At 51.1% G+C, this 25,367-nt stretch overlaps 1 protein-coding gene across 1 annotated transcript in view; it reads left to right on the forward strand.

Moving 5' to 3' along the window:
- RNF144A (ring finger protein 144A) overlaps positions 1-25,367 on the forward strand; it is a 107,127-nt gene that overhangs the window by 23,190 nt on the left and 58,570 nt on the right. The window lies entirely within an intron of this gene.

Here is a 25,367-nt window from a genome sequence, read left to right on the forward strand (position 1 = left end):
CAGGGAGCCTGCTTCTCCCTCTGACTCTGCCTTCCACTCTGTCTGCCTGTGCTCACTCTCGCTCTCTCTTTGACAAATAAATAAATAAAATCTTTAAAAAAAAAAAAGTGGACATTTGAACATGGATTTAAGGAGTGGTGCTAACTAACTGCTTGGCGTCTGGGACAAGAGCACTGCAGTTAGAAGAAAAGGTGGTTGCAGAGGTTCCCTTGCGTCTTGGAGGAACACCAAGGAGGCAGGGTGGCTGGAGGGGAACCAGCCAAGGGAAGCGAGTTGGGGTGGGGGCTGGTCAGGAGGTGTCTGTCTAGCACTGCAGACATCGGGGAATTCTAGGTTTGATGATGGGAAATCAGTGCAGGGTATTAAACAGAAGAGAGACAAGCTCTGCATTCCATTTTATCTTCATTTTTATTTTAAGATTTTATTTATTTGTCTGACAGAGAGAGCAGAAGCAGGGTGAGTGGCAGAGGAGGGGGGACGAGGGGCGTGACCCCAGGACCCTGGGATCATGACCTGAGCCAAATGCAGACACTTAACTGACTGAGCCACCCCAGGGGCCCCTGCATCCATTTTGATAGACTCATTTGGCCTCTGTATTGATACAGGATGTAGGGGTGGAGGCGGAGGGTAGATGAAGAGACCATGTAAAGGTCAGTAGAGACATCTGTTACAGTAATTCAGACAAGAGATAAGGGTGGCTTGTCCTGCTGGTAGCAGTGGAAGTAGTGAAAAGTGGTCATATTCTGGCTAGTTTGAAGATAGAGTCCCTAAAATGTCCCAGGAGAACGGGTGTGGGGTGCGAGAGGAAGGGTCACAGCTAAGTACGTCAGGGATTTCAGCTGCTGCAACTAGACTGAGTTGTCCCCCACTGAGACAGGAAGTCTGCGGAGAGAGAAAGCTGGGCTACAGGAGGGTCGGAAGCTCGGGCTGAGACACGGAGAGGCTGTAGGACAGATGGTGAGTGGACAGTTCTGTACATTCCCCTAGTGAGGTCTGTGAAGGGAGCTGGGGCGCAGTGGGAGTCTTGGGCCTGTGGATGGTCTTTCAAGGAGCACGATCAGATGAGATCCCAGGGAAAGGCGCGGTGTGAGGACTCTGGGCCCTGGGACATTTCTAGCTCTATGAAGAGCGAGAGAGAAGGAAGAGGCAGCAAAGGAGACCGAGCAGGAGCCGCCAGAGATGTTGGAAGCCACGTGAGATCATCGCAGAAGCAGGGAGTCAGAAGCTACGGTCTGGCGACATGAGGGCGGAGAGTTCTCTTGGGTTAGCGCCGGGCAGGTCATTGGTGGCTTTGGGAAGAACAGAAAAATGGCAGGTGGGTCTGGTGACTTTGGGAACCAGAAGTGCCATTGGAGTGAATTCCGAGGGAAGGATGGAGGGGAGGAGTTGGAGACCTACTGTTGCCAACCGTCTTGAGAAGCTTTGCCACAAAGGGAGCAGAATATGGGGTGGTGTCTGGTGTAAATAAGGCTGAGAGCATTGATTTTGGGTGGGAAGCAGTAACTTTATACTTACAGGCTGGCGGCAAGTTGGTAGAGAGTGGAAGATGGATAATGTGGGACGGGGGGCTGTGGCAGGCATTTCTTGAGCGGGCGAGAGGTGCCTCTGTGTACAAGCAGTTCTTGCTTCAAGAAACGTGCAGGTAAGTGGGGGAGGGTAGGCTAGTGACAGATGTGTGGGGACCCAGGTGTGGTGCTCACTCGGCAGTTTTCTTCTGATTGCTTCTATTTTCCTTGCGAAATAGGAAGCAAGGTGGCCAGTGGAGGCAGCCATGGTGGAGGAGGGGTTGTGAGTTTGGGGAGACCGGGGAAGGAATGACAAGTCCTCTAGGAAGAGCGGTCACGTGGTAGCATTGGGAGTGCCCCTGAAGCAAAACCTCTATTAGGGAGATTGTGTGTTTTCTTAGCTCAGCTGGGGAGCAGAGGCACCCAGTAGGTCAAGAATCAAATTCTTGTTTGGCCGAGCAGAGGGTGCAGAGTGAGTGGGTCACCTGAGTCGACCGTGTCTGCAGGGGGGAGTCGGGCCTGCGGAGCTGCAGATGGTGAGGCAGGGGGGTGGGAGGAAGAGCCTGGGCTGGACTGGACGGACGAGGGGTGGAGGGGGCACAGAGGAGGGTCACTGGTGGAACTGGGTGAGGGACACCGGAGCTGGGCTGCAGCTGTGCAGGGAGCCAGGGATCTGGGGCCTTGGCAGGTGCCTAAACTCCAGTATTCCTCCCTGCTGAGGCCCGGCTTCCGCTGCCTGACTTCCCAGGGCCTACCCCTGCCATCCCGCAAACCCTGATGGGCAAGCCCATGTAGCTGACTGGCCCCTGGAGTGGGGCTGGGAGCACACGGCCAGCAGCACGGTGCTTCGTGCAGCAGAGGAAGGTGTGGGCAGGTGGGCAGGACCTCAGCACCCTGGAAAGAAAGAGGAAATGCAGACGTTGACATTGGCGGCTGCTTCTTCCCATTCCTCACGTGCCTTGGAGGCTGTGTGCTTGCCAACCTTTTGCTTTTTATCCTAAACTTAAACTTTCTCCAGTGGTGGCATCTTTCTGAGCAGTGCGTGTACCGCGCGGAGATGGAGAGCGGGTCTGCAGGGGCGAGGGAGGCAGGGAAGCTCCCTAGAGAAAATGCGCTGGGGCCGGGTGGCCTGGCCCGTGTTCCTGCCCACACCCACCTCCCAGGACGTTCTGTTTGCCAGTCTGTCTCCAACAAATTCCAGGAGCGGTGAAATGGCTTCAGAATCACAAAAGAGCCACGTTGAAGAGGCCAAAATACCAGAACATGACATTCCAGCCCAAGCAGAGAGCTATTTTTAAATGTTTAGGATTTAGAAAGAGAAACAGTCTTCATGGAATACGAACCACCCCCCAGTTCACACTTTGGGGATTGAAGTAGCTAAATCTGAAAGATAATTCTGGTTTGCTTTTCTCGTCAAGGGGAGAATGTCATTGGTGAAAAAAGATGTCTTGGGCTGAGCAGCTGCGGCCCGGCCTTGGCCGTGACCCAGCACCAGGAAGGGCCCACCCTGAGGCCCCCCGTTACCTCTGCTCTGGGCTAGTGAAGCTTTAGGGCAAAGGTCCTTTGAAACACTAACTAGCAGCAAAAACATCAGTAGTGCTCTCGGTTTCAGAGTGGCTGCGGGGGTTAAACGGGCGGTATTTTTAGAAATGAGAACAGTTAGAGATGCTGTTGTGAGTTTCCATGGCTGAAGGCTCTGTTCAGATAAATCCTAACAAGCACATTTTCCGTGTGTAACTCCATTGCAGTTTCTTTTTATTTATTTTTGTGTCTTTTCTGTTTGTGGGAGAGCTTTGGGCAGCTTTGGTCTCTGGGCTGCTCGGCCGGCCGGCCGGTGTGAGGCTGGCCTTGGCCTGCACAAGCACCGGGTTTCTATCTGCCGGGTTGGAGGGTACAAGGGCAGAGAGAGAGAGAGAGAGAGAACACAGCCCTGGGACTGCGGGCCTCTCTGGACGGGTCAGCCGCTCACCTCCGTGGGCATCGGTCACGTGCAGAGAAGCAGAGGGAGCACAAGCAGGGGGAGCGGCAGGCAGAGGGAGAAGCAGGCTCCCCGCTTAGCCGAAGCCCGATGCAGGGCTCGATCCCAGGACCTGGAGGTCGTGGCATGAGCTGAAGGCTTAACCATCTGAGCCATAAGGCATCATTTAGGCCTTCTCTGTCTTCCTCCAGGGAGGCAGGTGTTTCGCTTTAATGTTTCTCTTTGACTGATGTTGACAAGCTGGCCGAGTGGAGCTCCGGTTTCCAAAACAGAGGTGATGAGGGGTGGGTGCTGAGGGCGGGAAGATGCCTGGAACTGAGACCCTGTGCACGGCTCTGGGGCGGGGACGGGGACAGAGAGAGAGGACAGAGGTCTCAGCAGCCACCTGTGCTGGACCCTGCATATTGGGAGTCAGAATCAATCCGTGGCTGATGGAGAGCCACTAAAATTTGAGATAATGATAGGATTAAAAATAAAAAAAGTGTTCTGGGCAGATTCGTTGGGGGCCATTGTGCTTCCGATATGAAGAGAAGATTGGAAGCAGCGAAAAGAGTCAGACAGGAAAGTTGGATCACATGACCTAACAAAATCAAGGGACGTGCCCCCGATTTTAAAAGTGTAGTAGTTTCAGGGCGCCTGGGTGGCTCAGTGGGTTAAGCCTCTGCCTTCAGCAAGCCGCGCATCAGAGCCTGCTTCCCTCTCTCTCTACCTGCCTCTCTGCCTACTTGTGATCTCCCTGTCAAATAAATAAATAAAATCTTTAAATAAATAAATATATATATATATATATATATATATATATATATATAATAGTTTCTTTGGTTATTCCTAAAAGCCTAACAACAGAGCTTCATAGACTCCTGCATATACAAAGTTACCAAAGAAATCTCATACCGTCTCCTGTACTTGGAGTTGCATAAATAACTTAGGACCTTAGCTACATTTAACATTGCTTGATTAAATATCAATGAGGAAACCATTAGTATCGGGTCATTATAATTTATTGTCAAATGGATGACATAATTCAATTACCTCAACTCATTTTCATTCTGACTTTACTGATTTTAATAATTGATTTTACAAGTGTGTTCCATAATTTATTTCTCGTATTTTAAAAAGTGTCTATCTATCTATCAACACATTTATTTGAATTTGATACGAAGGTGATAGAAAGGGCATCTCACTGGCTGACTGGTTTGGCAGTGAAAAGGATCTTTGTCTCTTAAGATATTAGAACAAACTAAACATGCAAGTAATAAGCACAAACATATAATTGAAGCATTGTTATAATAGAGTCATGCACTGAGATATTTTACATGGAAAGGCACATTAAAATTTATATTTTTTTCAAATTCTTTCTGGGTATGTTGGTTGAAACAAGGTGCCCCAGGAGAAAAAGTAACGAGCACGATTAAAGCGTTTCTGCGGACTTAGTCCACTGTATTGATGTACTTCCCAGAAATTGGGCCTTGCATGACTGATGTCGGGGTAATTCGTTTTCTCACAGATCAGGTGGCTTCCCGAGGTTTTCTTTTGTAGGAAGATCCAGTGATTAAGTTATTGGTGGATCACTAAAGCTAGTTTTTATTTGATTATTATGTGATTTTTGGCATATATATGGAAGTTTCATTTTTTTAGACACATGATCCGTTCCCATCTATGTACTTAGGAACAACATGACCTTGAACTGGTGCTTTATGGGAGTCCTGTGAGGAAGCACGCCCAGCGAGGGGGGCGGCCACAGGTACCGCAATCCCAGGCATTATTTGCAGTTTGGGACCATGGATGGGCAGGGTTGGTGTGTAGGCAAGGAGGGGTGCCAGTGGGGCTTTGGGGATTTATCCCTGGAAGTGTAGGCCATGCAAGATGGCCACCCAGTACCGTGCAGTTTTGTTCTGGGTCCTCTTTGTGCAGCACCGTGGTGTGAGCTGGAGAGAGCACCAGAGAATATAATCTTCTCAACCCCCCAGCAAGGAGCTCAAAGACAATGTGGGGTTTTGAAAAATCGGAATGGGGAACATTTTGTGATTTTTCCACTGTATGGGTAAGTGAATGTGAGGTTCAACCAGAAACAGGGTGTTTTGTGTATAAATTGTTTCAAGATGGGGAAAAATCATATTTCATAATCTTTGAAGAGGGTGCTAACCTAGAGAAAACATTTCACAACATTCTTTCTTCTGTAAAGGACTCAAGATGTTTTCTATAGAACAGAGAATAAATCAAAAGTGCATGTTCTGAGCAAGATTCTTGTTCTGTTAGCAGGCAGGACATGAAGGATGTCCTCTATACTAAGGATCATGACATCACAGATGTTAAGAGCTGATGCCAGTGTTGAATCTGGACCTCTGTAGCCCAGAGCTGCATCTCTAGTGATGGAGATGGAGGTGGGGGAGGGCGTGGGTATCTTCCAAGATTTCCATTCAGAGATCTGGCCAGCGGCTCAGCTAGACTATCCTGTTCTCTTGAGTTCAGAGCTGGCGAGTCAACAGTAGGCTTTCTGAATCCATCCAGGATCTGTCTTTGCTCTTAACCTCAGACTTTGCACTTTGAAAGTTTGCCAGCTAAGCTGGTTCCTTAATTTTTAAATAAGTACACACACATAGTAAAATCATGAAAATAAAACTACAGAGAAGATAATAAATACCAATTTAAATGGTCTCTTTGATTTCCCCAGAGCAAACCAGTATAATTTTTGTTTTTTGTTTACTCATCTAGAAAAATGTAGTACTAATGAAAAGATACTCTTTTGGTCTTTATTTTATCTTTTAACGACTGATTTATTAACTTTAAAGAGAGCGCATAAGCACGCATGTGGCAGGGGTGGGGTGAGGAGGGGCAGAGGGAGATGGAATGACAGAATCGCAAGCAGACTCCTTGCCGAGTGCAAAGCCTAAAGACACCAGGCTGCACCCCGGACCCTGAGATCATGACCTGAGCTGAGATGGAGAGTCAGCTGCTTCACCAACTGAGCCACCCAGGTGCCCCAAAAGATACCTTTTTAAATGTAAACCGGGTAAGCCGTTGGAACCCTTCCAAAGAGGGCTTTTAAGGAAGTGTCGAGTAGGATGTGATACACAGATGTCCTCGCGTGTGCGAGTTACGGAGCACGTGTAGGGAATGTCCTGGGCAAAGATGTCCTATGCAAAGATGTCAATACCGTGGCATCCTATGAACGCTCCTCCCCGCTCTGTCCACCCTTGCCCCCCAAACCCCTGCCCCCCACCTTCTAACACTCCCTTGCGAGCCTGGGCGGTGTGTATCTCGCTAAACCCTGTAGAATTTGACTCTGAGAAACGGGCTCCGGCTGTGAGGAGACCTGTGTGTGCTCAGTGCTGTTTCTGCGGGCGTGCTTCTCTGTGGATGAGTTTATCCAACCTCCCATTCTGGGTACCCGACAGTGTCGACACTCGGCAATCCATGCGTCTTTCTGCCAGGGGGCGTTGGGTGATTTCACTGTCTGGCCTAGAACATTTGGCTGTTGATATTCGGGCCCAGGTCTTTGCATTGTTTTCTTGATTATTTAGTTAGGAGGAGCGTCTGGGCCTGAAGAACGGCTAATTCATGACCAACTTCAGGAGAAAACGCAGTGATTTGCGAAGTGACTTTACTGGTTTGTGTCATCGTCAACACTGAATAGGTTTCTTGGAAGATCCCTGCCTGTCATATCCCATCGCTCGTGTTCATGGGCTCCTTAAATTCTGCCCAGCTCACAGTCGAGCGAGCGGAAGGTGCCCGGAGCACAGTGCTTTCTGCACACTTAATCACCACCTGTTTCCTCGTTGTAAAAAGACCGTTTCTCTCTTTGGCCTCATTTTCTGTGGATTGGGTATGCTCTTCTCATTGAGAATATCCTGAATATATTCTGAAGAGTAATGTACGTCTCATGCGTTAAACTACTACCTCCCCGTTTGCGCCATCTATTTTTTACAAGGTGTGTCTTTTGATAAATAGACGTTCTGGATTTTAGCATATTTGATAAAGTGCCAACCTTGCCCGTTTATCACTGGGACCTTTCATTTAAGACGCTTTTCTGTATCTTGAGGTTGGAAGTTACTTCTGTATTCTCCTTTGCCAGTTTTAACATTACGTGGAGTTAATTTTGGTGTGTGATATAGGAATCCGATATGATCTTTATCCATAGGAGAAATAATTTACTGAGAACCATTTATTGCGTAATAATGATCTGAAATATGCATTCCGTCGTGCATTCTGGTTTCCATATGTGCGTGGGTTTCTTCCCGGGTCTTCTGTATTTACGTGTTCCTGCATTTCCCCACCTCTGTATCAGTGCAGCATGATCTTTTTTTTTTTTTTTTTTAAGATTTTATTTATATTTACTTATTTGTCAGAAAGAGAGAGAAAGCACACAAGCGGGCAGAGAGACAGGCCGAGGCAGAGAGATAGGCAGGCAGGTTCCCTGCCGAGCAAGGAGCCCGATGCAGGACTCGATCCCAGGACTCTGGGATTATGACCTGAGCCGAAGGCAGCGGCTTAACCCACTGAGCCACCCAGGCGTCCTGCAGCATGCTCTTTTTAAAAATTATTTTATTTTACTTATTTACTTGAGACACAGAGGGACAGAGTGTGTGTATGAATGGGGGGAGGGGCAGAGGAAGAAGCAGACACCCCCCCACCCCCGCGCTGAGCTGGGAGCCTGAGGCGGGGCTTGATCCCATGACTTTGAAATCATGACCTGAGCCGAAGGCACATGCTTAACTGACCGAGTCACCCAGGGGCCCCATCATTCTCTTAATTACTGTAGCCTCTACTGAGACTCGAGATTTGGCACCCTCACCTTTTTTCCTCTTACTGAGTGATGTTTGGCTGTACTTAGACCTTTGCCGTTCTGTAGAAATTTTAAAGTTAATTTATGAAACAAGAGGACAGCCATTGTTAACGTAAAACCTTTTGGGTGTTGCTTGAATTGCATTAGTTCTGTATGTCAGTTTATAAAGAATTTAGGGTTTTTTTTTTTTTTTCATACTGAGTCTTATTCATGAACATTGTATCTATCACTGTCTTTCCATTTGTCTTCACAAATGTATTTTTGGTAGTTTTATGCTTCTCTGTAGCTAGGTCTTCCGTCTTCTGTGTTCTGCTAGGTACATACATTTTGTCCTAGGCTCCTTAGTCTAGGCTGCTTTTCCATCTTTGCTGGAGGATAATAATGTGGTTGACATTTGCATTTAGCCGTTTTACTAAGCCTTCATTATTTCTAATATTTTGTCCGTAGATCTTCATATATAGAAAGTCATGTGTGACTAAATATTGTTTATTCCTTTTCATTTCCTCTTTTCTTGTTTTCCTGTCGAGTTTGGCCCGTTAATACAATGTTGCATTGATATAATAGAAGATGTCTTTTCCTTGTTCCTGATTTTTTATTTAAAGTAATGTTCTAAGTTAATTAAGAATGATGTTATTGTTTTTTTTTTTTTTAATGTTTCTTGTTAGGTTAAGGAAGTTCCCGTATGCTTCTGTTTTGCAGAGCTGTGTTTTATGTTCTTAATCATAAATGCATATTGAGTTTTATCAAAGTCTGTTCTGCATCTGTTAGGATGACCATGTAGTTTCCACTGTTTCCCACTTGCTGTGCTGCATTACAGGTGTTATTCCAATGGCAAAGTCTCTCATACTCCTAAGGTAAATCCAGCTCATTCAACTTTATGGCTTTTCTCCCCTAAATACAATTCTGATACACATCTGGATTCTCTTTGGTCTGACTTTAATTTTTTTTTTCTTTACTCATGAGTGAGTCTGCCTATATTTTTGCTTACTCTAACTGGTTTTGTCTGATTGTGAAAGAGTTTGATTTTTTTTTCCTTTTGTTCCTATTCCTTGCAAGATGTTGTGTATGATTTAAAGTATCTTGAAATTTCAGTTGCACTCAACTGAAAACAAGACCTAGCGCTTTCCTTGTTGGGAGATTTCTATCTGCTCAGTTTTTTTTTCAAGGCTTATAACATTATTTGAAGTCCTTTCATTTTTCTTAAAGATTTTATTTATTTACTTTTGTGAGAGAGAGTGAAAGGGAGAGAGAGCGCAAGCACCAAGCAGAGGGTTGTGGGGAGGGGAGGAGAAACAGATTCGCTGCTGAGCAGAGAGCCTGATGCAGGACCAAATCCCAGGACCCCAGGATCATGACCTGAGCTGAAGGCAGAGGCTTATCCGAATGAGCCATCCAGGCTCTCTGAACTCCTTTCTTTTTGAGACAGTTTTCTTAAATTGTATTTTTAAAAATTGTATTTTTCTAGGAGTCTATTTAATATTCCCTTTTTAAGTTAAAATCAGTGCAAAGTTACTCATTTAAGTCTCTGCTATTTAGGTTTCACTACAGTTCACTAGTTTCTTTTCTTTTTTTTCTTGACCAACTTGCCAAAGAGTGTACGTTTTATTATTATTTTCAAAGAAAAACACTTTTGGCTTTGTTGAGTCTCTTTAGATTTATTTGTGTTTTATTTTCATTTTTCTCTGTAATGGGTCTTTCCTTCTACTCTGTGTTTATTCTGTAGTTGCTCTTCTAACTTCTTAAGTCTCAGACAACCCCTTTTAGGCTTCTTTTCTAATAGAGGCATTAAGATAATCAGTTTGTCTCTTAGTATTGCTTTAATGGCATCTCAACTTTGGTTAAATAATATTCTTATCATTGTTCTGTACTTTCTTCTGAACCCATGAGTTATGAAGTCTTTTCCAGTTCTCACAGCTGGGGACTCTACATCACTGAGGTCTGTCTTGACGGCACTGAGTGCGGAATGCCTGGTCCATGTGATATTATGATGTGAAATTTGCTGGGTCATTTTTTTGTATGCCCCCGTGTGGTCTCAGGTTTTGTAAGTTCTGTATAGTTTCGAGAAGTTTATGAATTCTCACTTTGTTGATTATGAGGTTTACGTATTTATTAAATTTACAGTGATCATGCTTCTTATATCTCCCATAGTGTTACAAATGCTCTATGTTTGTTGAGTTATGTAATGTCTAGTGAATTTCCCCCTGATGGTGTAGCTGCCATTTTTTCAGCGACTCTATCAATTTCGCTTTTTATGTTTTGAAGCTATTCAATGTATACAAATCCATGAAGCTATACAAATTCTACATTTGTAGAATAATTAATAATAATGAAGTGGACCTTTTGTTGTTACATAGTTGATTTCTTTTTTCTAGTTATGTTTTTTGGTTTAAATGCTAATTTTTGTGATAGCTTTCTTTTGGTTAGCATTTCCCTTGATCACTTTTCTCTGCCCTTTGACTTCCAATCTTTCCAATTTCTTAAGGTTTTCTGCATCTCCCTCTCTCTTTACAGGTCAGTTTTATCATTTTTTTTTTCTTTTGGCTATCAAGTTCATAACCTATCTATTTCTTATGATCTGTAATATATTTGGATTTCATCTCCCAAGTTATTTTATACTATTTTCTTTCTTCCTTTAATTTATTTATCTATTTATATATTTTTAAAGATTTTATTTATTTATTTGACAGACAGAGATCACAAGTAGGCAGAGAGGCAGGCAGAGAGAGAGGAGGAAGCAGGCTCCCCGCTGAGCAGAGAGCCCGATGCGGGACTCAATCCCAGGACCGCAGGATCATGACCTGAGCTAAAGGCAGAGGCTTAACCCACTGAGCCACCCTGGCACCCGTCTTCCTTTTTTTTAAAAATACATGTTCATTTCTTTGTAATCTTACTGTAATTTTTTCCTTTTATAATTGGACAGTTATACATTCTATTCCTTTTCTCCTGGTGGATACTGCTGAAATTCTACCATATATTATACATAAAGTATAAGACAAATATTGTAACTCCTTGGTTTTTAAAATACACAAAGCTGTAGAGCACTGCGATTAACTTAAATTTATAAGCTATGTGTGTTTTTTCTTGGTTCAATATTTTAACTGGACTTTTGTTATTTTCTAGTGTGAGGGACCTTTATAGGAAATAATTCATCCTCCTGAGAGGAATAGCTGTCTCCCCTTTTTGTTTTAAGGTCATTACATCTCTTTTGGTACTAAAGGTGTGGTCTCCTGAGTCCTAGACCCATTTCTGTATTGGGAATATCCCAGAGGGTGCTAACCCTTCAGTCCGGAAGGTGCTGGTGCCTCCGTGCAGACTGTCAGTGGAGAATGTGCAAGTGTTACTGTGAAGACCCATTCGTCAGTCAGTTTGGACTGAGTGAATGATCCGGGTCCAACCTGTATGCAAGTAGAGAAGCTCCTTCCTCCATTAATGTCCAACTATAAACATAAAGAAAGGACAGGACGTTGTCAAAACTAGTTATTTTCAGCAAGGTATTGTAGACTTTTTAGTTCTATAATTTCATTCTACTTTTATTTTCTATAGTGTATTAACATGTATATAAGGGGGCTCACACCATGACCGGGCACAAAAGAAAAGGCCAATGGTATATAGAGATTTTTAAAAGAAACCCCTCTGTCCCATGTTTTTCTCAGGGAATTGAACTTCTGGGACCCACCAGGGTTTCATTCTCTAAAGTGTTTATTAGGTCTGTGGCACTGTGCCAGACCCTATTAGGGCTGATCAGATGGGCCTTTCCTCCTGAATGTTTCCCTGTATGGCAGCACCAGTGTGTCTGGATGTAGCCTCGTAGAACCTTCAGCTCAAAGGAAGTCATGGAGCTCCGTGCTGTAGCAGTTTCCAAAATTATTTCAGGGAGGTGGTGGTGTGGTGGCCCTTTCTTCAAATAAGTCTCATGGTAGGCCAATGTCTTAAAAATAAATGGAAATAAAAGTCAGAGCCAACTCAGACTGGAACAAATTTGGGGCACCTGACCCTGCACTAGCTAAGGCTTCCTCACCCTGTCCTCTGGTAGAGCTGGGGAGCTGCAGAGCCCACCAACACTCCTGTGCCTTTAACCCCTCCCTCTCAGCAGAAGAGAAACCAGGGGCTCCAAGGGGGTCAAGGCTCGGCTGGTGGCTGGAGCAGGTCTACACGGCTCCTTCTGGGCTCTGCCGTCACCAGCTTGTTCCTCCAACCAGCTAGCGTAACCGCTCCCTGTGGAGTCAACCAAGACTCGAGGTCACATTTCCACCGTGAATGACTTCTTCAATGCCAGCTCCTGTCTGTCCTGCTCTTTTACTCGGGGAACCCCAGGTTTCCAGCCAGACTTGCCGCATCTCCTCAATCGCAGCCCTGGGCCTGCCGTGGGCTTCCTGGGGAGGCCGGAGCAGGCTGAGGAGTGTCCCGTAGCGGGGACTCGTCTCGTCCCTGTCTTCTGTCTGCTTCAGGCTCTCACTTGGCTTCTCCCTGCTGGCCACAGAGGGACAGGAACCTGCTGGCCACAGGTTCTTTCAAGCAGACAGGCCACATGCTATTTCTGTGCTGTGACTTCCCAGGGCTCCTTCCCAGCCACCTCTCCAACCGCACGCGGGAACAGGCTGTGTTTGCAGCTATAAAGGGTGCACTAAAGACCAGTTAAATTCCGAGGACACGATCCCTGCAGCTCCTTGTTCCAAAAGAAGCTGTAAAAATACCACAGGGTGGTGGGGGCTCCGAGGCCGTGGACAGCGAGGTGGTCCCTGCAAGCCTCGTTACGGTTCGTGGCTGTTCCAGGAGAGCCCGGAGGACATGCGAAGGGGCTCTGATACCCAGAGAACGTGTCTGGTACCACCGAGTCTCGGCTGCCGGCCGGCCGATTGCGAGTTTCTGTTTTCCTGAGGTAAGACGCGCAGGCGGAGCTGTTTATTTTCCTGTAAAGTCCCTGAGGACAACAGCTTCCGTAACTGTCCCCGTGTCCCCCGTGTGCCCGTGTGTGGCGCGCGTACCTGGCACAGCGGTGGGCGGCCGGGCCGCGGTTGGAGGTGTTCAGAGCCTCCCTGTCCCCGCTGTCGTCCGAGCGCCTCTGGTGTTTCCCCGCCCCCGGGCGCGCGCTGTCTCCCCGTCTCCATGACCACCTGGACGGGTGGCGGCATGACGCTTGCGGGCGGGAGGGGACGGAGTGTCCGAGAGCTCCGGAGCCCGGCGCGCCGTTGACTCTGGAGTCCCGCGCGCTCCGTCTCTCCGCGGTCTCCAGGCAGGTCCCCGGAGCGGCTGGTTTCGGGTCTCCGTCATCCGGGGCCGGTGTGCGGCCTCACTCAGCGTGTCACTTCTGGAAGGCTCGGTCGCGTGTCTTCCACTCCCTTGCTGTACTAACATCGGATAGCGTCCACGTGCTACAGAAGACTCGGAGGCCGTTCCCCATTCTTGCTGGTTTCTCCGCCCTCGGGCTCTGGAGTGATGGGTCTAAAGTGACAAGCATGAAGACACCGTGCAGAACTCCATCCGCGGCTCCCGGGCCTCGGCGGCCCCCTTCAGACTCTGCGCCTGGCCTGCTGCTACCTCATGCTCTCAGGGCCCGTGACCGCCGGGCGGGAGGGCTTTCCACGGCTCCCCCCTCAGCTCAGTCAGGCGCCTGCAGGACGCTGGGGTGGGCCGGGTCTGGTGCAGAAGCCCCTTCTCCGTCCCGGAGCTTCTGCGGCAGCCCCACCCGCCCTGCGCCCTGCCTGGGGGCGGCGGTCACGGATCTGCTCGACGGCATCTGCGCTGTGAGCTCCGCGAGGAGGGCCTTGCGTCTGCTGGGCTTTGAGAGAGCCCCTGGAGGTCAGCCGTGCGTGGGAGTGTTGCTGAGCGAAGGAGCAACCGAGACGCAAGCCCCATTTGTGTCCCCTTGTAACTGCGACGGCTGGTCTGCCGGTGGGGGGGCTGGTCTGCCCGCCGCGGCACGTGTGGTCCTGGCCCCGCATGCCTGATGCACGGGTGCCCTGGAGTCCACAGGGGGTGGTGCTCCTGTGCTGTCGACCACATGCTTTTCCAGGTAGCTTTGCAAGTAACCCTGTCATGTCTCTAAATACCGAGACTGTTTGGGGCTTCTGCTCTGGGCATCTTCTGAGACCCTAGAGCACCCCTAAGGGTATAATCGGAGAACCAGCCCTGCAGAGTCCGTGAGGAGAAGACATGTCCTGTGTGCTGTACCCCTTCCTCAGTCTCTGAACCCGACAAACCCCTGTCGGTGCTGCGGGCGTCTCGACCCCTCACCCCACCCCGTTCGGCCCGGTCCCAGTGTGTCTGGGGTTTAGCAGCCTGGTACTGGGCTCTCAGGGTGCGGAGGCTGCCGCCGAGGCCCCCTGATCCAGGAAGTGCCCCGTGAGGCCATAACGGATTCCAGTGGGCGGTCAGGATGGAGGGAACGTATGGACCGCCGCAGGGCTCCCGTCACGTTGTTCTGGGAGGTGGAGGTGGCAGATGGAAGGCGGTCCAGTGCGCCTCCCGTGGGGTGCTGGAACCCGTCCCGCGGAGCCTCGCCCTCGCCTTCCCTTTGTGTCCTCACTGCTCTGACCTGCTGGCCCCTCGCAAGGCTGGCCAGACATCCAGAGCGTCAAAGGGCTGTTTCACGACAACGCCCGCTGGCTTGCTAACTGCTGCGACAGAGACGGCCCAGACGAACGGACATCAGAGAGGACAAGCCCTCCTTGCTTATTCCCCACCCCTCTAGCTCTCACCTGGTTTGGAAGGAAAGAAAAGTTTTAGTGGAGCAGCCTATTAAAGAGAAAGTTCCAGGCCCAAACATCCAGTTGTGTGTACTGGAGAGAGTGTACATCATCTGGAGAGAGTGTACACTCATCTGGAGAGAGTGACCCGTGTGACACCCCCCCAGAAGCCCGTGGCTAGTGGAGCAGCAGGTGCTCTGGGAAGTGGCAGAAGGCAGCTGTGACCCACGCCTTCCGCCGCCACGCAGCTGACCCTTCCCTGAATCATAGGGGCACGTTTGTGGCGCTTTGATGTGGATCTTCTGTGCCAGGCCACAGCCTTATTCTCCACTATTCTGGGAGCGACCCTGTGACCATAATTGACTTCCCAAAGGATCCTTCCCAGTAGGGCAGTGGTTCCTGGGAACGTGGGCAGGGGGACGTGCAGGGCGGGGCCTGGCGCAGGGTCACTGATAGCGCTTCTCTGTTTCTGCTGCATGTGCCTGAGGACACCGAAGTCGGAGACACATGCATGCTGCGCGCTCCTTGCCGGCCTCGTGTGCAGGGCTGGGGAGACGGCCTCACCCGAGGACAAGGCTGTGCTCGGTTGTGGGGTTGCTGTCCGGGTGTCTCAGACTGTGGGGTTGCTGTCCGGGTGTCTCAGACCTGCGGGGGCCTGAGCACTCACGCAGGCCACATGCTCACAGAACGCTTTTGTTTTGGCAGCAGAACATTCTCTTTCTCTTGTTTCCAGACCCCTAGGGCGTGCAGTGTGAGCTGGGGTGGAGGGCCCAGAACCCTGTTCTCTGCTCACTGAGGCTGCGTGGCACAGTGGGCCTTCCTACCCGAGGCTGGCACCTGCTGGCGCTGCAGGGCCTGGGTCTGTGCTGCCCCCCGCCTCCAGCCGCAAGCCAGGGTCAAGGGCAGCATTTGTGTGAGCGCTGCTTAATCTCCATGTACACTAGCTCACACTTGCCGGAGCCCTGTGGACTTGAGGCTGTGAGGGAGCGGAGCCCGACCTGCATCCCCTCGGGGTCGTGGCCTTTGCCCGTGTGCTCAGAAGGGTGACTTCTGTCTGCACACACAGTGGTGGGGGACAGGCAGTCCCCCCGCTGACCGCTCGGCAGAAGCACTCGCAGCTAGGACTTGGCACTTTATATTAAATGTTAGGGAGCACTGGTGTCTGTCCTTTGGGAATAAGTTTCCAAGCTCTGTCCCCTTCAGCTCTGCGATGAGCTCGCGACTGTCGGGGCAGGGGGCGAAGGTAGAAAGAAGCAGAGGGACTGGGAGGTGGGGCGGGGACAGAGAACGTCTGTGAAGGAGTTTGATGGTGAAGTACACGGAGACCCTGGGGTCCATTTGGTCGCTCGCATCCCGGGGAAGTGTAGGCGGCTGCAGCAGCCGGTGGGGTGCCCGACCCCTGGGACCACGCGTGGCTTGTCTGGCATGACATAGGTCTCCGACCTCGGTGCCTGCTCTCACGTGGGGCCTACCCGGTCCGCTTTGTCATTTCCTTGCTCTGACCCTTTGTTTGCTGGGCACCCCACCGCAGACCTCGCACTCCAGGATTCTGAGAATCAGTTATTCTTTACAAACGCACATGTTGCCTGTAGTGTCTGGCCGATGGAAAATGACATGGAAACACAGGAGGAGGAATGTAAACTGCAGTGTTTTGGGTTTTTTTGGTCATGGAAACCCTTTGATTTTATTTCCTTCTGTTTCTCCCCTGGGGTGGGCTGGGAGGTGCCGCGCGGACGTCTGTACCTTTGGAAGGACACCTTTAAAGCCCAGCCGCGCCTCTCAGAAGTTTCCAGAGCAGCGCTTCGAGTCCGGCTTACGTTCTTACTTTTGCAAACGCAACCTAGCGAAGGTTTGCTTCTGATGCATGGAAGACAGGCCAGGAAGGGAAGCTCTGCTTTTGTTTTGTTAGAACAGTGGCATAGGGGGGAGGGCGGCCAGGATCCCAGATGCTACTTCCTCAGGGCGATGAGAGCGGCCGGCTTGTGTTCTAGAAGGTGAGGACCGACACACACAGCTAAAGGAACTTGACCCAGTCTGTGAAGTGACGAGAAAGCAGTTGTGACTCCTACTGGGTGTGCGTGAGACAATGCTGGCGTGTGGACAGGCCTATGGGAGTTAGAAGAGCCATTCGCTTGCTCTCGGCATTTATTTCTTCTCCGTGCCTCCAAGTGTCCTCGTCCACAGAGATACGGTCATGCCTGTGACGTCTGTGCCCACGTGGGTCCCGGTGTGTGCCCGGCGAGTGTCACAGGTCCTGGCCCTGTTCCCAGAAGCGCGTCCACGAGTGGTTTGTGTACTTCCTTCTGCTGAAGAAAGAACTGGCCTGCATGTTGTTTTGAACTTGGCAGCAAAGGGATGGTGTGAGGTCACTGGTCAGCGTAATGCCAGCTGAAGGGGTGTGTGTGTGTGTGTGTGTGTCTGTGTGTGTGTGTGTGTGTGTGTGTGTGTGTGTGGTGCTTTGGTGTTTGAAGTAAACCTGGTCCCCTTGCTGTCTTTCTTGATTTGTGGGCTTATTTTTCTTCTGTATGCCTTTTGTTATATTTTCTCTTTTAAAACATCTTTTGATAATGTGCACGTACTAAAAGTTTGGAACCACACAGTGAAGATGAGCGTGGCGCCCGTGCAGGGATGGCATGCGGAGACCCGGGAGCTTCTGCGGCTGGAGGAGAAGGAATAAATGCCTTTATTTTCCTACGTCGAATGTTAAGTCGGTTCATGGGTTTCTTGCTGCCCCTTGTCCCATCATGGAAAGGTTGGTTGCTCTGTAGGTATTTGATCTATATTCAGATTATACTCTCTTCCTTTAGCTGTACTCAGGTGTTAAAATGATGTATGCAGTCCAGATCTGACCGGGAAAGGACGAATTCTTTGAGACTGGGCTCCTATAGAAGTGCATTGTCTGTCTCAGGATGCTCACTGTTCATTGAGTTCTGTGTTAAGCACTGACATTGTTCAGAGCTCTGTGAGTACAGCTTTTGGGGATCCAAAGAGAGACGTAGATCCGGCCTTGAAGGAGGTCTTCATGGGTTTGGAGAGATGAGCTGTGCTCAGCAAGGAGGCCAGTAGCATTTATTTCAGTAAACGGGAACCCTGGCGAGGCCCATCGTGCCGTGGGGGGCTCGGTCAGGCCCCGCCTTCACTTCCACAGCGTGGCTGGGCCGTGTCTCGTCTGTGGTCCTGCCCGGCATTACTTTGCTCTCATGTAGCGACATCCCCCCGATCCCAGAGGGCCTTCTTCCGTGAAGCATTCCTGGCGAGGCCGCCTCCTCCTGGAGCTGCTGTCCCTGGATGGCAGGGTGGACGTGGGACTGGTCGTGTCTGTTGGCCTTTGGGAACTCCCCGTCACTTACTGTAAACACGTGTCACATTTTGTGTGAGCTCTATCCTTCTGGCTCAGTGTCCTCATCTGTAAATTCAGAGTACCTCGTATATATCCCTTTGGGCTGTGGCGACAGCTACTTCAATGGGATAGGTCATACCGGGCAATCAGTCAATCATGTGGTTAATTATGCGTGTGAGTTATTTCATCGCTGTGTGTAAGCTTCCTGAGGTGGGGTGTCCTTAGCCGGTGCCCAGCCCAGGCCCCCACACAGAGGATATCTTCAGTTCCTGACTGGACAACCCCATGCTCTTCCTCTGGCTTGTGCCATCATGAGGCTGGTGCCGAACTTTTGGGGGTCTTTGAACTGTGGTAGGGTTGGCCATGGAAGAGAGACCACATGAGTGTTACGATTTTATTTTATTTTATTTTATTATTTTCTTTAGGGAGGGAGAGAGAGATTGGGGATGGACCGGGGTGGGGGGGGGGGGCGGAGAGAGAGAATCCTAAGCAGACTCCACACTCAGCACCAAGCCTGACATGGGGCTTGATCTCACAACCCTGACATTGCAACCTGAGCTGAGATCAAGAGTTGGAAGCTTGACCGACCATCCAGGAGCCTGAGCATACTGGTGATTTTAAAAGATGGATGAGTACGAGGACTGTCCTGCGCACAGGAGCTGAGGACTGGGGGGGACGAGCTGTACATAGACTGGACTCGGGCTCTCAAGTCCAGGGGAAGGGGTTCAACTCCTGCGATCCGGTGTCTGGGTTTGGACATGTGAGGACGCTGCTTTCTGAACTGCTCCTTCCACAAAGACACACTGGGGTCTGGAGAGGAGGGGGCAAGGTGCCATCCAGAGTTCCCAGGGGAAGGAACGTTCCCTCCTTCAGAACGCAGGCCTGACCTGGTGGGGCAGATGTTCGCTCTTACAGGCCAGGCAAGGAGCCTTCAGGTGGACACGTGTCCTTGCAATTTTAGGGGTGAGAGAGCTTCCGCCCAGTTTGTTGTTGGGGCCCTGGAGTTAACACGCAGCCCGCTGGTCGGATGGGTTCCGTGTGCTCCCTCGTCCCCACTGAGGCCTCGGTGCCATCAGCCGGGAGGCCTGGGCCCCCCCAGCGCCCGACATGCCTTGCCATGGGCTGAGCTGCCGCTTGGCTCTTGTTCTCTGCGAAGTCCCTTTGTCTCGCTTCATTCCCTGCTCGGACAAATCTGTGTAACCGAATCTGTGTAGATGCCGTTCCCCTGGGGGCCTCCACCCAGAAGGACAGGAGAGAACACGGCCAGAAGAGGGGCTCGGACGGACCCGGGAGGGCAGGTTACCTCCCTTCTGTCCTTCCTTTCTGTCGAGGAGGGGCCCTTCTTGCTGGTTCCAGACACATCTGGAGGTAAAACCCAGGGTTTCTGGGTTAGATGTCCTTTACGTGCCATCGCGGGATGACGGATCGGGGTTTTTAAGATGAATTTTATATAGTTTCTGCCCCCAGACAGCCGCACACGAGAGGAAGACGCGGGGCACGTGGCATGCACGCGGTAGGGGTTTGCACGGGAGAACCGTCCCTCTGGGAGCTGCGCTGGGGACTGGTTGTCGAGTCTCGTGGCCTCCTCACTCACCGACTGGGCCCCACAACCAGCTCAGAGGCAGCACTGTAGCAGGACTAACAGAGGGGCCCCCACAAGAGGAAACTGTTGCAAGTGGAGCAGAGACTTTAGTAAAGGAACAGACAACAAAACCGACAACCAGAGAGCACGTCGCCCTCTGGTCGAATTCTCCTTCCGTGGAGTCCCCGTCCTGTGGCTTGAGATGGAGGAGGGTGTGGGGGGTGTGGGTGCAGAAGCCGGATCACCGTGCGGGACGCGTCCTTGGAGGGGTGTGTAGACAAGAGCTTCCCTCAGCTCCGCGGGCCGAGCGCCGCCGGGAGGGGGCATCACAGGATGCATAAAATACTCTGCCCGGAGTGGTTTGTGACGTGGCCGGGAGGGGAGATGGGACACATCCTTGGTGGCTGCAAGGGGGTGTGTTGGTGGCCGTGGCGGGAGGCTGAGCTGCTCAGTGGTGTGTGTGCAGAGCCGTGCTCGTGGGATCTGGGGGGAGGGCTGGGCCAGCGGGTTGGCAGCCCTGGGCCCCCTCTTACAGGGAACGTGTTTTCTTGCAATTACCCAGTTACAGAAAGGTCTGCATGTTTAGGGTTTGATGAGTTTTGGGGATCATTACGAGGGGTTGGGCACCCTCTTACACCCTTGGACATGGGCGTGAACATCTCACATCCACAGTAGGTGCATGTGGGTGTGACTTCACAGGAGGTGCTGGCCGGGTGGCCCGTGCCCCGGGTTCTGGGGAACATTACAGGGCTGCGTCTTCAGGGCTCCATAGATGAAGCCATTTCCCTGTCCTGTCCGGGTAAACAGTGAAAGAAGCATGATATTTATTTTTTTTAAATTTTTGCTAATTAATTTTATAATAGTAAGAGGAAATGCCTGTTTTCACAGCCAGTACAAGTTCACTGGGGTTTTCCTGTATTGTTTCCCATCTTGAAACAGGATGTCCATTCTAGTCTTGAGAGAGTTAAACATTTAGTGTAATTTAATAAAGAAAAAAATAAAAAGAAAGAAAGAAACAAGAAAGAGAGGAAAACACACTCCAAACACCACAATCACACATTCAGTCCAAGAGAAGGCATTCACTCAGCAAACAATTGTTGTGAGGCCCTGTGTTTGCCGGTTTCTGAAGTCCTGTATTTAGTAAGAAAAGAGGTGTTTTGGTCGGCCCTGTGAGTGTCACCATGACACGTTGGCCGGGGCATTTCTGGAAGATTTCAGCGTTGGGCTTACCCCCCATGTGAGGGATGTTGTCCTTCCAGGGAGCAGAATGCAAAACAACAGAGACGCAGACGGGCCGTCTCTGGTCGGCAGGAGCAGCTTCCCAGAACCTTCGAGCCTGTGCTTTGAGGTTTGTTTTGGGAGAAGGACAAATTGCCACTGTTGAAATCCCCAATTCCCAAAATATCCCTAGCAGACTGTTATAAAAAGAACATTTTAAGGTAGAGGTCCGTCATCACTCAGTGCCCTCTCCGGGAGGGCCTCCTCCCCCAGCATCCCGCAGCACAGTAAATAGTTTCGGGGAGCTGGTCCCTTGGTCTGAGGAAGCTCATTCCTTCAGTGGAATAAGAACCGTGGGGGATGTTGTGTGCGCAGGATGCAGAGGGAGCCCATGGGTGGGCGAGCGCTGGGGTTCTGCAGGGGCCCTGATCCCCAGCAGGCACAGGGTCCACTTCCCCGCCGCCTCCTGGACACTGCCCCCTGGGAGCCCTCTGTTCTTGCATGGGCATGTGTCTACACTGCACAGACGCCTTTCCCCAAATCGACCCTTGGGTTCCTGCCTGTTTTCTGCTAATGGGGTCCTGAGTTTATAGCCATCTGCAGGGCATTTTGGGAGCCCCTCCATCCCCATGTCCTCGTGCATGCCCCCAGTCCCCAACCCTCCTGGGACTCCCCAATGGTCCGTTGTTCGCTTCAGGACCAGAGGCTCTTAGCAGTTCACACACGGAGTGGAACACTTTCTAACCCATCTCTGCGCCATCGAGTTGTTCCTCCTCCAGTCAGAGTCTACTGTGCCTGACAGATGACCGCGAACCAGTGCCTGACAGATGACCGCGAACCAGTGCCTGACAGATGACTGCGAACCAGTGCCTGACAGATGACCGCAAACCAGGCTCTGTACGTGGCTCTGTACGTGGACCATGGAATTCCTCCTCCGCAGAAGGGCCGGGCTCCTGGTCACCGTCCACAGGAGAGCTTCCCAGAAGCACAGGGCTCAGGCACGCCCAGCCGGGGGAAGGACAGGAGACCTAGGGCCGACAAGGACCCTGCCCCTGCCCCCCAGTGCCACTTAGCCTGGCTGTGGGCACCTGCATCTCCTTGCCTGAGGTCTTAGTGCCAGGAGCCCCCTTGACCTGCCCCTGTGGGGGCTGCAGGTGTGGAGACGAGCACACCAGCCCCGCCTGGAGCAGCCCCTGCCCACGGAGAGCTGCTTCCCTTGCCTCTAGGATAGGGTGACGATGAACAGGGAGTGACAGAGGCCCCCCACCTTCCCAGAGGGAAGAGCTTCCATTCCCCGCCCTGGCCATTGCTGGCGAGCAGATCCTCACCACTCGCCTTTCCCAGCCTACCTCAGCTCCCCGCAGCGACGGCCGTGCTCCTGGCATCTCTTTCTAAATAAGCTACTTGACTCAGTCAGTGTCTCAGAGTCTGCTTCTGGAGGAAGCAAGGTGCGTTTCTCCCATAGGTTTCCATTTTCCTATGTGTGGGAATGGGGAAAAACCCAGGAGCTTGCTGGGAGAATCAGATCAGTTGAAGGACATGAACATACTTTTAAACTCAAAGCACAGATCTGTTTGCTTTTGGAACCTGTATTTTGGGGGTGCCTCTTATTAGCATTTCAAGGAACACAGATGGTTTCCAGAAACGAGTCACTGCATGCAATTAGACACAGACATCTGTAGGGGAAACGGTTTCCTCTTGAAAGGAACCTGCATTCTCTGGGACTTGTTCACTGCTTTTAAATGTGGGCCCCTCCTGCTCTACCATGCTGGCCCCCGGGGGCCCTGCAGCTGTGACGTGGAACAGAGGGGACTTGTGGGGAGGGCACTGTGCCATCGGCTGGGATGGTGTGAGGCTAAGACCGCAGGGCCCAGGCTGATGGTGACAGTGGTGGGACCAGCCTGCCCAGCCTTGCCTGGGTCCCTTCGTCAAGTGTATTCTCCGGCAGCCGCTCTGCAGATGTATTCTAGAACCTTCTGGCTTTCCTTATTTACATTAGAAAATACAGAATGAGAATATCCTCTGGGATGACTCACGAGTTAAAATATATTGGCAGAAGGCATTTGTACTTTATTTTGGTTGAAGGAGGAGGACAGTGAACGTTTAGGGCACAGAAGGCAGGCAGGTCAGAATTAATGCCAGAACAAACTTCTAGTTGGCAATATCCAACTTAGCCAATTGCTAGTCATATCCTCGGCCAGGGCAAACCAAGGGTTTATTCTGGGAACATGGCACAGTGTCCAGTAATTACAGTGTGGCCTGTGGCCCGGCGGGAATGAGGCCCTGGGCTTCCCAGCAGGGCTCCAGGGCCAGAGGACCCCCTCCGCTCCTCAGGGCCAGCCTGGTCTCCTCACAGCAGACAAACCCACCTTGGTAACTTGGTCCTTTTCTCCAGCCATACAATGTAGCAGCCAGAATTACCTACAAATTTGTTGATTACAAATCAGTTGAGCCAGTTTCTCTGGGGAGAAACAAAGTAACTCTTCATCAGGACAAAAGATGCACTTTCGGACCCGGTGGGGCATCTGCCAACACCTCAGAGAAGCACTCTCCTCAAATATAGGAACGGGCAGTGATTGTCATGCCACATCCCCCGAGAGCCGTCCTACTCCCTGGCAGTGACAGCAGGAGGTTGGCAGAGTGTGTCGGTCAGATGAGGTCTCAGGTTCAGGGACATGGTGGCCATGGCCTCAGGCATCTCGGCTCTCCTGCCTCCTGGTCCATGGCTGTGGCCTTGGTGACAGCCCGTCATCTGTGATGGAGCACGCGTCATCACGACCACAGCAACTGCCCTTCCTGGCTGAGCACTGATGCAGTTCAGGCCCCATAGCAGTGTGTCACGTCTATTCATGTGTCTGGTCCTCACGACGGCCCTGAGTACTGCTGTGGGCTGTGTGCCCCCAGATTCCCATGCTGAGTCCTGTCCCCAGGACCTTGTAATGTGCTATTATGGGGAGACAAGGTCTTTCTAGAGAGAATCTGGTAGAAACGAGGACACTGGGGTGGGCTGTGCAGCAGCACCGCGGGTATCGTCCTAAAAAAGGGACGATGGCGGGAGGAGGCAGAGGAGGAAGACAGCCACCTGTGAGCCAGGGGAGAGAGGCCCGGACAGATTGTCCCTAGAGCCTCTGAAGGAGCCAGCCCTGGGACACCTGATCTCAGACTTCAGCCCCCACAACTGCCCACAGTAAATCGTGTGCGCCACCCGGTCTGCCGTCCTTGGTTCTGGCAGAACTCGCAAACTACAGGAGTCACCCTCCTTTTGTAGATGTGGAAACTGAGGCCTGGCTTGATTCAGTGACTTGCCGAGGTTCCCCGGGAGAGCTGCAGGCCTCTGTGACCAGGTGATGTGATGCCCCTGGGGTCAGCACTCGGTGTCCAGGCCGGGAATGTGGGTGACGTGAGCCTTCTTTACGTACAACTTTCCTGCAGTGACCTCTCAGTGGCCCGGTGCTTCCTCCCAGACCCTCATCCTCACTGGAAGTTTTGAGCTACATTTATGCCCCCAAAGTCATAGCCTGCATAGAACTGAGGGCACAGACATGTTTCTTAAATAAAGTAAACCTCAAGGATCTGGATTTTTGTGCACTGAAATCACTCCTGGCTCCACATGATTTTCCTAAACGTGTCTTTTTCCATTGCCGCATTTTCTTACCTGTTTGATTATGAGGGAGGGTGAGCACACACCTTGTTGAGTATCCGGCGGCCGTAGAGAGCCAGAAGCACGGATCACCGTTTCATTTTGCTTTACTGCTGCTGTCTGCTGGCCTCCTGCCGCCCCGCTGTGCTGTCCTTGTTCCAGAAACTCCAGCTGGCTTGAGGCTGGCCCCAGCCCGGAAGTTACTTGGGACCTCTGGGAGGGCTGTGCAGACGGGTGTTCTCTCTGCTCCCTCGATGTCTAAGAGGCTGTGAGGAGTGGCCTTCAGTTGTCTGGTTTCTCAAGCCGGCCTCATTCCTTGGGCACCATGAGACTTGCACGGAGTGGGGAGGGCCCCGCTGAGCGGCCCATTTGCCCTACGGGATAATCCTGATCTCGTTTGGCACAGGTACCAGAAAGATCCAGAATGCTGCAAGATAAACAACACAGAAGCTTTTGGGATGGGAAGGTTATGACTGAAAACCAAACGGGTTTCTTAGGTGGGGTCTGGCTGAGGACAAGGTAGTTTTAGGGTGATGGTGTGTTTTCCCCGACCCTTCGCTCTGGCAGACTTCCTGCCTTCAGCCCAGTCTTTCAGCCTCGTGGAACAGCTCGCAGGGAATGGGCCGCCAGTC

Source organism: Mustela nigripes, chromosome 7 (assembly GCF_022355385.1).
Source record: "Mustela nigripes isolate SB6536 chromosome 7, MUSNIG.SB6536, whole genome shotgun sequence".
NCBI classification, from domain to species: Eukaryota; Metazoa; Chordata; class Mammalia; order Carnivora; family Mustelidae; genus Mustela; species Mustela nigripes.